The sequence below is a fragment of the Eptesicus fuscus genome, chromosome 5 (genome assembly GCF_027574615.1).
Source record: "Eptesicus fuscus isolate TK198812 chromosome 5, DD_ASM_mEF_20220401, whole genome shotgun sequence".
Lineage (NCBI taxonomy): Eukaryota > Metazoa > Chordata > Mammalia > Chiroptera > Vespertilionidae > Eptesicus > Eptesicus fuscus.
Window position 1 is genome coordinate 38,248,527 of NC_072477.1, and position 14,821 is coordinate 38,263,347.

Genomic DNA, 14,821 nt, shown 5'->3' on the forward strand with positions numbered 1-14,821 from the left:
GGCTGACTCTTATCATGTTATTTTAAATTATAACCACCCTCTTCCACTCCATTTCCCTTTCTTTGCTTTAACTTTTTGCATAGTACTCTTCTAATATTTTATAAACTTTACTTCTTAAATATTTACTTTCTGTCTCTGACCAATAGCCTATAAGCTCCATGTAGATGAGAAATTTTTTACTTGGTTTCTGCTGTATCTCTTGAGCCTAGAGCAGAGCCTGGCATATAGTTGGAACTCAAAAGATATTTGCTGGTAACTGAGCAAAGAAGCCAAAAGACTCCAAAGGTTAAAGGGCTTCATTCAGTCACTAAATGAGCTTGTGGAAAGTCTGAATCTGGAGCCGGAGTCCCTGACTTCCCATATTAAGGGCTTTGGTTTGGATTATAGACCACAACATGCAATGAGATAACAGACCACAACATGCAATGAGATAACAGACCAAACTACTGGTTGTTCAGCTGAGCTCTGTTGTAACTGGGCACTTTATCTTGTTCAGATCTGCATGTCATTTCTGAAGTTCATTTCTGAAGGCTAGGTCTAAAAATGACATTGGAAATGTATCAAAAAATTCATGAAGAACTAATTCTTAGAAGTCATTCTTTGTTTTAAGAGAAGCGATGTGAAAACAAATGCAATCCTATTCAGAGGATGATCTGAGGATTTCTGCTTCAATCCTATTGAACTAGAGATTAAAATAGCACTTTTTGTGGTGACTGCCTCAGAAAACAGATTCTAAGAAATTGGCTATGTTTGAGGAAGAGACTGAGAGGCTGGACATGGGGCTCTGCAAATGCTTGGAAATCTGAACTCTGGGGCTCTCTGTAATTCTATTTTCATGCTCCTCTATTTCTTTGAAAATATAAATCTTGCCTTCCTGCAAATTTGAGGTGATGAGTGAGTCAAATTAATGTGGGAATTACTGCTAGTAATGTGTGACTTTTTCCATTTCTTATGTCTGAAATGTCTTCCCCACACTCATTCCCAAGCTTCTTCCAAATAAAAATCCAAAGTTGAATTGTTTTCAATAGTTTGAAATATTTACATGTTGCTTCATCTGCTATATCTTGATTTCAAAATGTTATCAAACTACTTTCATTAGAATCTGCCTTGAATCTCCAGTTAAATTTATAATCATCTGAAGGTAGAGGATAAGCACCTGTGTACCTTTTTTTCTTAAGTTTCTCTTAAAGTTGTCTATTTATCTCACAAGGGTCAATGAAGGGAATGAGAAGACCTTGATTCCACTTTCAGTTTTCTGTTTACTATCTATATAATCTCTCTGCAATTCAATTTGCTCATCTGTGAAATGATAATAATCCTATATAATAAAAGGCTAATATGCAAATTGTCCCCTTGACCAGGAGTTCGACCAGGGGTTCGACCAGGGGTTTGACCAGGGGGTGGATTCAGCCAGCCATCTGCCCGAGGCCCATCCCCCAGGCTGGCCCGATTGGCCCCGATTGGGGGAGGCCAGCCAGACCCCACTCATGCACAAATTTGTGCACCGGGCCTCTAGTAATAATAATAATAGTAAATAAGACTTCAGTGGGCAGGGCAGAACATCAAGTAAATAATATATGTATTAGTAGCCATTGAGTTGTTGGTCTTAAATTCTTACTTTTGGAATAACTTCCTCCCCTCTGATGTCCCGCCCACTCCCATCTGCACAGTTTGCAATGGATCAGCTCCTGCCAGACATATTTGAGCCATATGACCCAGCTTCCCTAGCCAGGTGATGGACAAATGATACCTGACCAAGGAGGCCCTTTAAATCCTTGAAATTAAGACCAAGAAATATCAGTTTCATTTGACCATCCTTTTAAGTTGAGAAGAGACAAACTCAAAATGTTTGGTTGGGGACATATTTTCTGTCATGCAGCTCAATCAGAGAGAAAGCTGCTCTGCGGTTGAAGATAATAAAGACAAAAGGAAGAAGGATTTTTTGGGTTTCCTGGACCAGAGCATTCTAATTCCTCATTCCTGAGGCCCAGCTGCAATTCTGCCCTGGTACCTACATAATCAGTTCTTATCATTATTATTTGCTTTATTTAGCTTGAGTTGGTTTCTGTTACAACCTAAAGTATGCTGGTTAATACACTGTATAAGCAATGATTGGTAAATCAGATATAAAGGATGATTACTGAGTAACTGCTTTCTCACTGTTCCACATTCCCTTTTTATGCTTGAGTCCTGGATGACAGTGAGGATTTTGAAGTGAATCAACATCTGAGCCCTCCACTTCCATCCCAAGCTCACACTGAGGCATTCTTTGTTACCACCAGTCACCAAATATCACTTCCTTTGCACTATATCAAGCTGATACAGCTGTTCCGTGGGCAAGAAAGGAATTGGGACTTTTGTGGTAGTGAGCTAAGATTGAGTCAGGAAAGTAAGAATGCACAGCCCTTAAGAATGACTGTTTCACCCAAAAGGCTCCTAGAGCAACAATTACTGTCGGGGGTGCTGGCACTGGTGGGTTAGATGCCAGTGAAGCTGGGCGAGACTACTTCACAGCATGCTCTCAGGATCACTCCAGGACAGGCTTTGCAGGGATTCAGGGCTGTGCCTCACAGTTAACACTCACATGCGGTCCGTTTTGGTTTCACTCACGCCACATCATGACGTAACCTCTAAGAGCCAAGATAAAATGAGACAGATGTACTGCTTGTTGGATGCAAAGATCTGTAAGTTGAACTCTTTTCCTTTAATTTTATATTGAACTTTTAAAAGAGATTCTAACACAAAGGACCCATTCAAGTTTTCTACTGTTGTGAAGAAGTTGAAAACACACACGTGCAAGCACCTTGGCTATTGGCTAGCTACGGAGGATGCAGTTAAGAGCACCTCCGAGCTTTTCTCCACACCTCACATGATTAAACTCAATTCACGAGGTTAACTGCAGGCACCCACATCAGAAATAATTTTTGAGTCAGAACAATGGGGAGCAACCTTGCCCTCCAAGAGGAATGTGCGGTCTGCATGGCAAATGTCAGAGATGGCATGGCACACTGAGGAAAACCACATTTCTCTGTCATCTACTCTTTTATGTGGAATTCAAGGGTCTGCCTATAACCGGAGTGGGTCTGTCTCCCATCACGGGAGAGATGTGAGGAGGGTCTTGAACACCAGCACTGTGGTTGTTTTTAGACTGTGGCAGAAATGGATCTGATGGGAAAATGGGTGGCTGAGTAACATGACTTAAGCCATCTCTTGCTGAGAGGTGGCCAGTTAGCTGAGGACCAGGAGATCAAGCAGGATCCTGGTCAGAGTTCATTTGAATGACCCCAATGAGGCCCATCAGGGTTCTCTGAGCTGCAGTTTTACTGCTGAGAGTTCTGCCACCAACAATTGGGTTGCAGAGGAAATGTGCCTCCCCCCAAATTTACTTTCACCTCTCCTCCCACTCATTGATTTTGATAGTTTTAAAACATCCTGGAAGATATATGACCAAATGAATTTTCTCTCCCCAAGGTTCTCTTCTATGGCATGTTCTCTAAAATTTTTGACCATTAATTATCATGTCATAGCAGTTTGATAATTGCCAATTTGGAAACACCCAATAAAAAGATTTATGGCATTGCAAATTATACACAATTATATTGCAATTCAATGACTTAGGATTGTTCTAAAACTAGAAAAAGTAATTATATTCTTTGGTTGATCTCTATATAAGATATAGAGCATCAGCGCATCAGCCATCTACATACAGTATCAAATCCCAGGATAAGAGCCAATGCTCTTGTGTTAATTTCTCTGCAGGGAAGGAGCTACACAGTTCAAGGAGCTTACACTTTGGAATTGGACTTGGTGTGGATCCTGGCTCTACCACAGCACAGTGGAAAACAACTCCTTAGAAATAAATTGATTAATTAATACTGATTATTCCCAATGTTGAGTGCAGTACCTGGCATTTGGTAGGTACTCAAGGTTTTTAATTAATTGATTGATGGTTTGCCAAATGCTTTACTATGAAATTTCAAGTTTACTTTGAAAGGAGCAGCTACAGTTGCCATGCAAGGAATTAAACCTTCTTAGAAAAATATCTCCATGTATGAATGTTACCATGATTTGTTCCAGAGAATAGAATTAGGAACAGAAGTTGAAAATCAGAAGGAAGGTAATTTCAGCTCAATTTTAAGAACTATTTGACAAATTAGGGTTGCCCATTTGTACAGTGGGTGTTCCTGTGAGATATACTAGAAGATGAAATGATCTTAAGAACACCCACTTTCCCTGAAATACCTTCCTCCTTCTATTGTATCCTGCACTGATGTTATTTATTTTTAAGAGTATAATAATTTATATTTATTAATAATAGCTGTTTACATACACACTGTTATAAAGAACAAAACAAACTCAGAAAAAATTAATCAGAGTATTACTTCTTACAGTAACTAATGCCCTAATATCTCAAACTTTTTTTTGAGAGAGTGATAGAGAGACATTGATTTACTGTTCCACTTATTTATGCATTCATTGGTTGACTCTTGTATGTCCCCAGCCCGTGCCCATCTCAAACTTCTTTACAAAAGAGATAGCTTAATAAGTTCTAGTTCAGGGTTGTTGTTTTTCATGCATATTACATTTTCCTCCTTTTCTTTTTATCTGCTTCCATTTTATGCTTAACTTCTTCAGCTGCAAGAGCTCCCAGTTGTTTATGCATTGCTTTCTTCATCTTTTCCTTGATGGCAGCCACATCAATTTTAGTTTTAGTAGAAGCTCTCTCAGGTTTTACAGCTGGCTTTTCTGTAGGTGGAATAACGCTTTGTTTTTCTCCTCCTGTCTCTTACTGAGAGTATCCACTTGTCTAGCCTTTATTGCTTTCATTGTCTGTCACTTTTTTTGACTTGCCTTCAGAAAGTATTCACCACTAGGCACTTCTTTATCCATCTGACATTCTGGTTGTGGTGGTAGGCATGGTGTATACTCTGTCCTAACAGATTTTTTCTTTGGTTCCTTGCATTTATTCACATTTTTGTGTGTGACCTGTGGCAAAAATTGTTCCCAACTTCGTGATTACAATTCAGAATCTTTTTGCCAACTCTTGTTTAATCATTAAGGTCTCTTTTAAGTCACTCAAAGATCCAAATGGCTGAAACTGTGTTTCCCTGGACCATAATATAACGGTTTATTAAAGTTTTCAATGTTCAAATGAAACACTCCTTGCTAATGGTGTTATCAGGTCTCTGGCCCTAATGATGGTATCTGGCTCAAAATCTTCTTTGTTTTCCAAACAGTCATGCTGCCTTCCATCAGGTCCAGGGGTGTGTTCATGTGATGTTTATTCAAGGCTTTCTGTACCAGTGGCCAGCAATCTTTCAAGTAAGCCTCTCTATAATTTGGGAACGAAGTTGCAAAACTGCCCTCCTTTAAGAGTCCTCTGGGATTGTCCTCTTTGGAAATAGCTGGTTCCTGCCAATCATCAGGAACAGTGAGGAGTTCTGTTCATCTCGGTTCTCCTCCGGCTTTGGCTTCTGGTTACAAAATTCACTTTTCTCAGCCCGTTCAGTTGAGAGGACACCATCTTTAAATTGCCTGATGTTCTTTTTTTATTAATTGATATTATAAGAAGTTTGTATTTATATATGAACCAGATAATGTTAGTGAAGTTTAACCAGCCACTATACACTAACCTCTTGGAATGTCAGAGCAATGTCCCATCTGGACAAGCATTGTGAAGGTCCGCCCCATCTTGAGTGAATGGAAGGGGTGTGGGATATGGTTACTCGTTAAGTGAATAGGGGATGTGGTTCTAAGATAAGTTCTAAGGTAAGTGAATGCCTCTGCTTGTGACTCAATTTTGGAAGCGTTCAGATGTGAGCATTCAAAATTTAGCTGCAAGCTAAATCAGATACTAAAATCCGAGAAAAGGATTTAAAAAAATTGTTCTGGGCTTTCCTGTTGTGTGTTCTTCACTCCCTCCTACTAACAATTTACTCAGGGCTCTGCTGGGTGACCAGCTGGGCCATCCTAGCGATGTCCCTGTCTCCAAGACCGAGGGGTGGAATGTAGGGAGTGGGAAGAACAAGTTATACTGAATTGGCTTTTCTATTCATTTTAAAATTTCCATCTGTTTTAAAAGACTAGCTATTAACAGAAATGAATTTAATTAGTCTATTTCAGGTTGGGAAGAAAATTTGAAGTCCAAGTGAATTCTGAGAGTTGTATGACTATTAAGTTGGATCTACCTAGAACCATCCAGAGAGGTGTTTCTACCCTTTAATGGTGGGCTGATGCAGTAGCTGTGATGGTCAATTCTATGTTCTTTTACAATTTGGGTGATCTATGGGGATTTTTAAGACAAGGTGGAATGAATTCTGGTTTTGAAGGTGAGAAAGTTCTGGACCAAAAGATTTACACATGATTCTGCTTGTAGAGGCTCTGCTTGCTGTGGCTGCTAGGTGAAATCTGTGCATTTTTCTCTAGTGCAGCTTTCATAAAGGGGTTGACCAGAACTCTTACCTCTTGGCCTAATTTTTTGCTGCTCAGAAGGAAGCTGTGGAAATGCCTTGGATTTAATTATGGCAAATGATGTGTTTACCTCAGGACATTTTAAGTTAATGAAAAACCTGGAAAATATCAATTTGGTCATAATGCAAAGCCCAGAAAGCAGTAAATAATTCTAGCACCTTTCTGTGTCCAGGAAACACAAAACTAGCTTTGTTTTATTCTTTTTTTTTTCTATTTTAAATCTATATTCTGTTTTAAATCTCTGTGGGATACATTTTCAGCTTTGAAAGGTTCATTAAATCACAGATCCTTAAATTAGGTTCTTTTCAATGGGTTTGGAAAACACAAGCACCCATAAGTTCTACTAATTTATACTGTCTTGAATTGTCTGGGTAGACACATTCACATTCAGAGAGAGAAACTTGGCCAATCTACTGAATCACTACATGGCAAAAACATTTTAGTTTATCAATGTATACTTGAAGAAATTTACCCATATCTACATTGGTCTCTCTTTTTAAAAATATTTTTTAATTAATTTCAGAGAGGAAGGAAGAGAAAGAGAGAGAGAGAAACATCAATGATGAGAGAATCATTGATTGGCTGCCTCCTGCACACCCCCCACTGGGGATTGAACCTGCAACCTGGGCATGTGCCCTGACCAGGAATCGAACTATGACCTTTTGGTTCATAGGTTGATGCTCAATCACTGAGCCATGCTGGTTGGGCTACATTGGCCTCTTAAAACATATTTGTTTTATAGCTTTCACTTTATGATTGACAGGTGAAACACTTCATCTACATGCTTTGAAAGACCTATAAAGAACAATTCATGCTGCTTAGGGGACAGGCTTGGGTAGAAGGAAGAGGGGTTTAGGGAACAGCATGGTGCAAGTGTTGCTTCCTGAGGTTAGACATTGCAGTGGGGGTACAGAGAGTGCACATGTTGATCCAACCAAACTTACTGAGGACCTGCCAGTGCCAAGTCCTGTGTTGGACACTATGGATACCAACATCTACTTCATGGTCTTAACAATTTTGTTTATTGCTTGCAATTGTTAGGGATCACTTACAAGAGCTGTGTGCGGGGAGGTATGAAATCAAGTCATGGTACTGATTGGATTGGGACTGATTCCAGCACAACCCCAGGGGGGATAGCCTAATCCCCTCTTAATTGTGGGTTCCGAGGGATCAGGTTCCCAGGAGGCTATATAGACTTTTGGTCAGGAAGCCAATGGCAAGTCCTTAGATTGGAGGCCAGTTGAAGAGCAGCTTTTATGTGTTATATCATAAATGCCTTAGCAGAAATTTGGTTCAAGCCAGTGAAATATAAATAGCAAGTAAATTTGATGTGACCAAGAAAATAAAAAGCATTTTTATCCCAAAAATATATTTACTGATTCAAAAATAGCTAGCATTATTGAGTTCTTACTATGTACCAGGAACTGTACTAAGTATCAGGTATACATACTTTCATTTGATCTTCAACGTCAAAGTATGAGCTGCAGATTCTTATTATTTCAGTTTTGCTGTTAGAGAATTGGGACTCAGAGAGGCTAAGTTGTTCTACACCACGTGGCTCTTGAATGGGAAGGAAAGCAGTGGACTTGACTCCTGATCTCTGACTTCAAAGCTCATGCTCTCCACTGGCCACTATTGCTTTAGCTCCTAGTGTTGGAGGAGGCCTGCGGAGAAACCCAAACCCACTGCCCCTCCTATCTTCTCCAGACCATTAATGGCCCTGTTATCTTCCCAAAACCTGAACCCTCGGAGTCACCTGGTCCTTTTTTCTTCCTTTCTTTCCCTTTCTTCTCACCCATCAGTCTTTAAGTCCTGATGATTTTAATTTCTAGTATTTCTTAAATCTGCCTGTATTCATTTTTCTTTTTTACCGTGACAGTTGCAGTAATTCCCTAGCCAGCATCTCTCTCTCACTTCCAATTCAGTGTTTACAATGCTATCAACAACATGGAACGACAAAGATGTTTGCGCCACATCTCCGCTGAAAAACCTTCAGTGAAGTTCAGACCCATCATGCTCTGGAGCCTCCTCCCACTCCTTTCTCTCACTCTGTGCTCAAGGGACCTTGAGCTGGTTGCAGTTAGCTGACTGTGCTGTTGCTTCCCTGCCTCTGCTTATTCATTCTCTAAACCAGAATGACCTCCTCATGGGTTTCTGCCCAGTAATGTGGCTCTAATGTCTCTTCTAAGAAGCCTTCCCCTGGCCCTCCCAGACGCGGGTAGGTTCCCTGCCTCCAGCTGCCCCTCAACTGTGTCTCTGTGATAACAGTTACTACTTCGAGTTGCAATTTGATACCTGCCTATTTCCCTTCCTCCATGGTGAATATTTCAAGGCAGAGAAATGTCACCTGTCAGGTAGATACAGTGTTCTATCTGAGGGTTCTTAGGAGGAGCTGTCCACACCAAAAGGAGCACCAATAACAGGCATCTTATAGTACCTTCAGCCCCACCAAGAGTCCTGCTCAGGGTCAATAAAAGAGAAGCTTTCCACGCAGGTATCCATGGCACCTGCACATCTATTGTGCTGGTGTGATCAGCTCATATGCCAAATGTCAGCCCTGCCAGCATGCCCCCTTTGTATTTATCATCTGAAATATACTCATTGAGGCTTTGGACTCACCTCGTCAGTATGTTGCTCTCTAAGTTTGCAGCAGGGCAAGTCTTACCAGACCTGGTGTTCTTCATCACAGGAACATGGTCTGCTTGCCCCCTCCCTGAATAATATGCCGTTCTCTCTATCTCCCTGCACTTCAGTTATTTATGTATTTAGGTGTGTGGTGTGTTTTTTATTGGAAGTATGTCATTCATACATCTTCTTTTCTTTTTTTAGCGAATTTATTGGGGTGACATTGGTTAATAAAATTATATAGGATTCAGGGATATAATTCTATAATACATTCATATGTTTTCTTTGGGGTAATTTGTGAAATGGGGCTCTCGCTGCTATGAAAGTGATGTACCCCCCCCCCCTTTTATTGGAGCTCAGTTTTTCTTTGAGTTGTTACCTGGGCCATTGCCTTCTCTCAGGATGGCAAATCCTGGCATGTGCACAGCCTTGGCATAACTCCCTGCTGCCCCCGGAAGACATCACAGAGGGATTGCAGCAGTCTTATCCCGGAGCCTGACAACTCAGGTGACTACTACCAATCATTTGGAGTTGACACCTGAGAGGAAAATCAAATTAACATTGTGTTCTTATGCTGGCTGGACAGTCTGCACACTCTTAGAGAAAATGGAACTGCCTTTCCCCAGGGACCACATCATGACCTTTATCCATTTCTGTCTTGCTCCCATGAAGCTGTTAGGTCTTTGTGGATGAAAATGTAAGAATATGCAAAAATCCTCCTGGGTACAATGTTAAAAGCACAAGAAACCCAGACTTGTTTGCAGTTACCAGGAACAGGGACTGCTGTCATCTGGTCATGAGTAAAGTACCTCCCAAAACAGTCAATGCACTGTAAGCTCAGATAAATCTAATGAGATCATGTGTATCATGTGAGAAACAGAAAAAAAGTAATTGAAAAGCCATATAAGTAAGAGAGTTATATTTTCTTAAAAATGAAGGAAGAAAGGTGATCACAGAATGTTCTAAGTCAGATAGCTAAATAGTATACTTTTATTTCATTTAAATTTTTTTTGCCTCAAAATAATCTCAAAAAAGATTATTTTTTAAAGCTTCTCTTTTCAAATGGCAAGAAAACCCATATGTATATTCTTTGAGGTGGGATTCCAAGTATTCAGCCAATTGAAGATAAAATTGAGCTTTAAAATAAAGCATATTAGAGACCTACCAAAAGAAGATGAAGCAATACTGAATTGTAGAAAAGAGCCGGAAGTCAGAGAGTCTGGATTTTGTTTGGTGTCACTGCCTGTTGCCAGCTGTGTGACACTGGGCAGATTGCTTAATGTCTCTGAGCCTCGCTCTCTGCATCTCTGCATGTGTAAAACAATACCCCGATAGTTACAATACCCCAAACCTGGCATATAATCAGCACTTAGTCAATGGATGTCCCATGGGTCAAGTGGACCTATAACAAATGAAAATGGGTTATTTAAGTTGAAGTCAGAAAAAAATTGCCCTTGGTTAAGGTAATCTCTTACTTCTCTGATAGATTTTTCACCAAGAGACCCTTTAATCAACTTAACAGCACACTCAAACTTGAGGGGAGATGAGCTCTGAGCAAACTAATCCAAGTCTGAGATGACCTTAAAGGCAGTTTTGACTATATTTCCTGCAGCTGGCCTAGCTCTGCCCTGAGGCCACCAATACTTTGCTTGCTCAGTGTCCAGACCAGAAGGGACTGGAGCCCTCCAGAAAAATTACCCCTGTGGAAAAGAATGACATGATTAAGCCAGCTCTTTGCTTGGGGAATCCTCCTCTGGTCATAAGATTAGCCTGTTAGCAACTGCTCCAGGAGAACTTACCTCATAGGATCTGAACAAAAACATACTCAGAAAGAGAACAAGACAGAAGTGATCATCAATTGGTCCTCAAACCCAAGGAGTACCTCTTATGGGCAAACAGAGTTCTGACTTTGACAATCCTCACTGCAGCTCCAAGGGAAGTCAGCATTGCTGTTCTTATTTTATAGGCAGAAAACCCAAGGCACCAAGGGATTAAATAATTTGTATTGGAATGAGATTTTACTAACTCCATAGAAAATTGACCTAAAACTGAAACATGGATAAACCACATCCTTTATTTAAACAGTATTTTACAGTCTATGATGAAAGAATACTTAGAGATGGAATTTCCAGATTGGCTGTTCATGAACTCAGAGAAAAATCATGCAACTTTCCATTCATTCAACAAACATTTATTCTATATATACCAAGTGCTAGGCACTGTGATAGGTGCTGGGAATACAAGCTCATATAAAACTATTACCTGCCCTCAGGGAAATCAGAAGGAGGCACACATGTAAAGAAGTAAAATTAAATGGCATAGACACCGTGATAGTAACAAAAACCTGTGTACATAATGGTAGGGGCCCAGAGAGGAGGCAAGATCTGAAAGATCACTCAGTTTGTTTTGCCCTGGGTAGGCTTGGCAACAGAAAGAATGCTACCGAATCCTAAAAGAGTTGCAATACTTGCCAAGCTTAAACCCACAAATAGGTGAACATCATGTGTGCCTAAGTGCTAGAAGTCATGACTGCATGTGCACAGAGAATGTCATTTTTTATGTTTAGTATCTGAATTGAGATTGTAATTATTTTCCAAATTCTGAAAAATTAGGCAGTGTAGTCTCCTAAATTTGACCTTTAAATAATAATTCCTTGCTAATAGCTATCTTCCCAAAGTAGAGACTTACCATGGGGAGGGCCAGAAATCAACCCAGACCTTAGACTGTTGGAAGGAGGGTGGAGTTCCAGGCCCTGACAAAATTAAACACAGCTTTCAATCCACTTACACACTCTCTTCTTGAAACATTCCGTTGCGCTGACTTTGGCAACACCCCATTTTCCTGGTTTCCTTCTAATTTACCGACACTCCTTCACAGTCTTTGCTGACTCATCACCCTCTATCTTTAACGAAGGTTTTTTTCAGGCCCTTCTTACTCTCTCCATAGGTAATCACACAGTCTGCCATACCTTCTATGTAAATCTCAATCACTTTCACCTGCTTCCAGTTGAGATCTTTTCTCTACCATCCAGACATGTATGTCCAACTTTAAACTAGATCTATCACCTGAGTGACTCTGACAAAACCTACATCAGATTGGAAACTCATGAAATTTCCCCTCAAACTCTCTCCCTGTCCGCTGTTTTCTCCTTTGGGAACTCTTGTTCACCTGATTCAGGGATTCCCTAACCTGGCTTCACATTTGAAAACGCTGAGAGGCATTGAAAACATACGTGTGCCTGGGCCCCCTGCTTAACCAGTTAAATCAGAATCTTGGAGATAAGGGTTTTCAGGAGAGTTTAATGAGCAGCCAGATTAAGAATCACTGAGCTAGTGGCTCAGGTTGGAAATCTATGAGTTATCATTATCCTTTCATAGTCAGCCACCTGCTGATAAAGCTCTTGACTTTACTGTTTTCCATCATCAAAGTCATCACCCTAAACCAAGATATCATCATCTCTTGCCTGAAATAACTTCTAACTGTCCTCTTTGCTTCTGTTTTTGGTCCCATCCACACCATAATTCACAATGAAGTCAGGGAGATTTTTTAAAACTCTGATCACATCACTCTTACTTACAATTATCCCGACTTTTTGTTTGCTCCTGGAACAAGCCCTAGATCCTCCTGGCCTATGAAGATGTGGATATAGGACTATAGCCTCTGTGCTTTGGTCTGATCAGGAAACTTACCCATCTTCACTGTTCTGGTAACATATATTCTGACCACTAACACACAGGGTAGGCTTATGATCAGGTGTCCCAGGGATGGGGGAGGGGGGCTCTTTCCTTATAATTGTTGGGTCTAGAGTAGAAGTAGCCTTGCCTTGGGTTCATGGTGAAAGGGTATGAATTTGGACCTCTTGGCAAACATTTTTCCTCCTCTCCAACTCACAGAGTCAAATCCAATATTCCTGGAAACAGGGGGAAATCCTCTCTATGATTAATTAATTGTTGGAGTAATATTTTGTTTACTTTCTATCTTTCCTGTTCAACTGTTAGAGTCATGAGGGCAACGGCCATGCCTGTTTCATTCAATGCAGTATCTTTATTTCCTAGCACATGGAAAGTCATCAATCTTTGATGGATGAATGAATGAATGCCTAGTTTTGGAGACATCTACTGTAATTAAGGTCAGATTAAGGACACATATCAATGGAAGGTTTGTGGATCCATTTTACCAAGTTTCACTGTGCTGACTTGGCAACGAGGACTTGAGATGAAGGTATGTATGATATGTGAATGCCTAGCCACCCACCTTGGTACAATCAGGGATTTCTTTAGCTTTCTCTCTCCAGGAGATGCTCCCTTGGCATTTTTAGTCTCCTCTTCCTTACTAAGATAAAATTTCTGTTCCAAAACATCCCAAAGTGGGATAGTTACTATGGACTGTTTTATTTTATAATTTGACATTGGAATGGAAGAAGAGAGTATGCTTTTTAAGCTCTTTAAAATGCAGTTCTATTAAAAATAGTTATTGAAATACATCCATAAAATAAACTCTAAGGAATGACAAGGAAGAGTTATAGATATGTGTAATGGTGTTCTACCCAGAAATATTGTACAATATAGAGATAAATTTAATCCTTAAGAATGTAACCAAAATATACATAAGCCTCCATAATTTTTGCTTCATAATTTAATTCACTAGGGTTCTTGGTGTTTGGATGTAACCATTTGATTCATTGATAGTGAGGTGGAAATATTTTGACATAACTAAAAAGCAAATTCTAAAAGCATATCTGTTTTAATTATGAATAATACATGAATCAGATTGTCCTATCTTTGAAGTTCATGCTATTTCAACCTACTCTCCAACCATGGATGGGTTAGTGTCAGGGTTGGGAGACAGATGGTATGGAAATATAGTCCCAGATGGCTGGCAATCTACATGGAAAAAGGATTCACAGTCTTACCACACTTGCCAGTCTCAGAAAGGGCCTCCCATTATGGTTCTGAATCAGGTTGCTGCTCACTTTGGGAGAATTTATTTGTATCATCTGTATCTCAGTATCTTGAATTTATCTCCAAAATGATAATTTTCATAATCATTTGCTTTTTGAAAAAAAAGTGTTTTTTAATTGATTTTTTAGAGAGAGAAGAACGAAGAGGGAGAGAGAGAAACATTGATGCAATAGAGAAACATTGATTGGCTGCCTCCTATACATACCCCAATTGGGGATCAATCTTGCAACCTAGGCATGTGCCTTGGCCTGGAATCGAACCGGCCACCCCTCATTACATGGGACAATGCTCATCCAACTGAGCCACACTGGCCAGAGCATCATTTGCTTTGAATCAATAAATAGATGTGTTCATTTAATTGTGGTATTAATTCTGTCTTTTCATTTGAAAAGCTATAAGATGAACACCTTTAAGTTGACTTCTTGATTCTATAATACCATAGTATATATTATTGACTAGGCAAGGTGGAGGTGGGAATAGGAAGAGGATATCTATTAACACAATAGTATATTCTCCAGTTTTCATAGAAAAACCTCGGATTTCTTGTGGTTTTCTCAATAGTCCATTATATGCACACATTTTACAATTATTAAACCCCTTCAAAATGGAGGTTGGGGGATTGATCAATTCCAATAGACAAAAAATCTATGCTGTTTTTCTGATTTTAAAATTAAAGCTTATTCATATAGAATAACATATTCTGTCTTCAAATAATACAGAAATGAAATTTTAAAAGAAGAAAAATTTTCCATGATCAAGTTTTA

At 39.8% G+C, this 14,821-nt stretch overlaps 1 pseudogene; it reads right to left on the bottom strand.

Moving 5' to 3' along the window:
* Positions 1-4,591: 4,591 nt before the first annotated feature.
* Positions 4,592-5,691, bottom strand: LOC103283936 (KRR1 small subunit processome component homolog; annotated as a pseudogene).
* Positions 5,692-14,821: the final 9,130 nt, after the last annotated feature.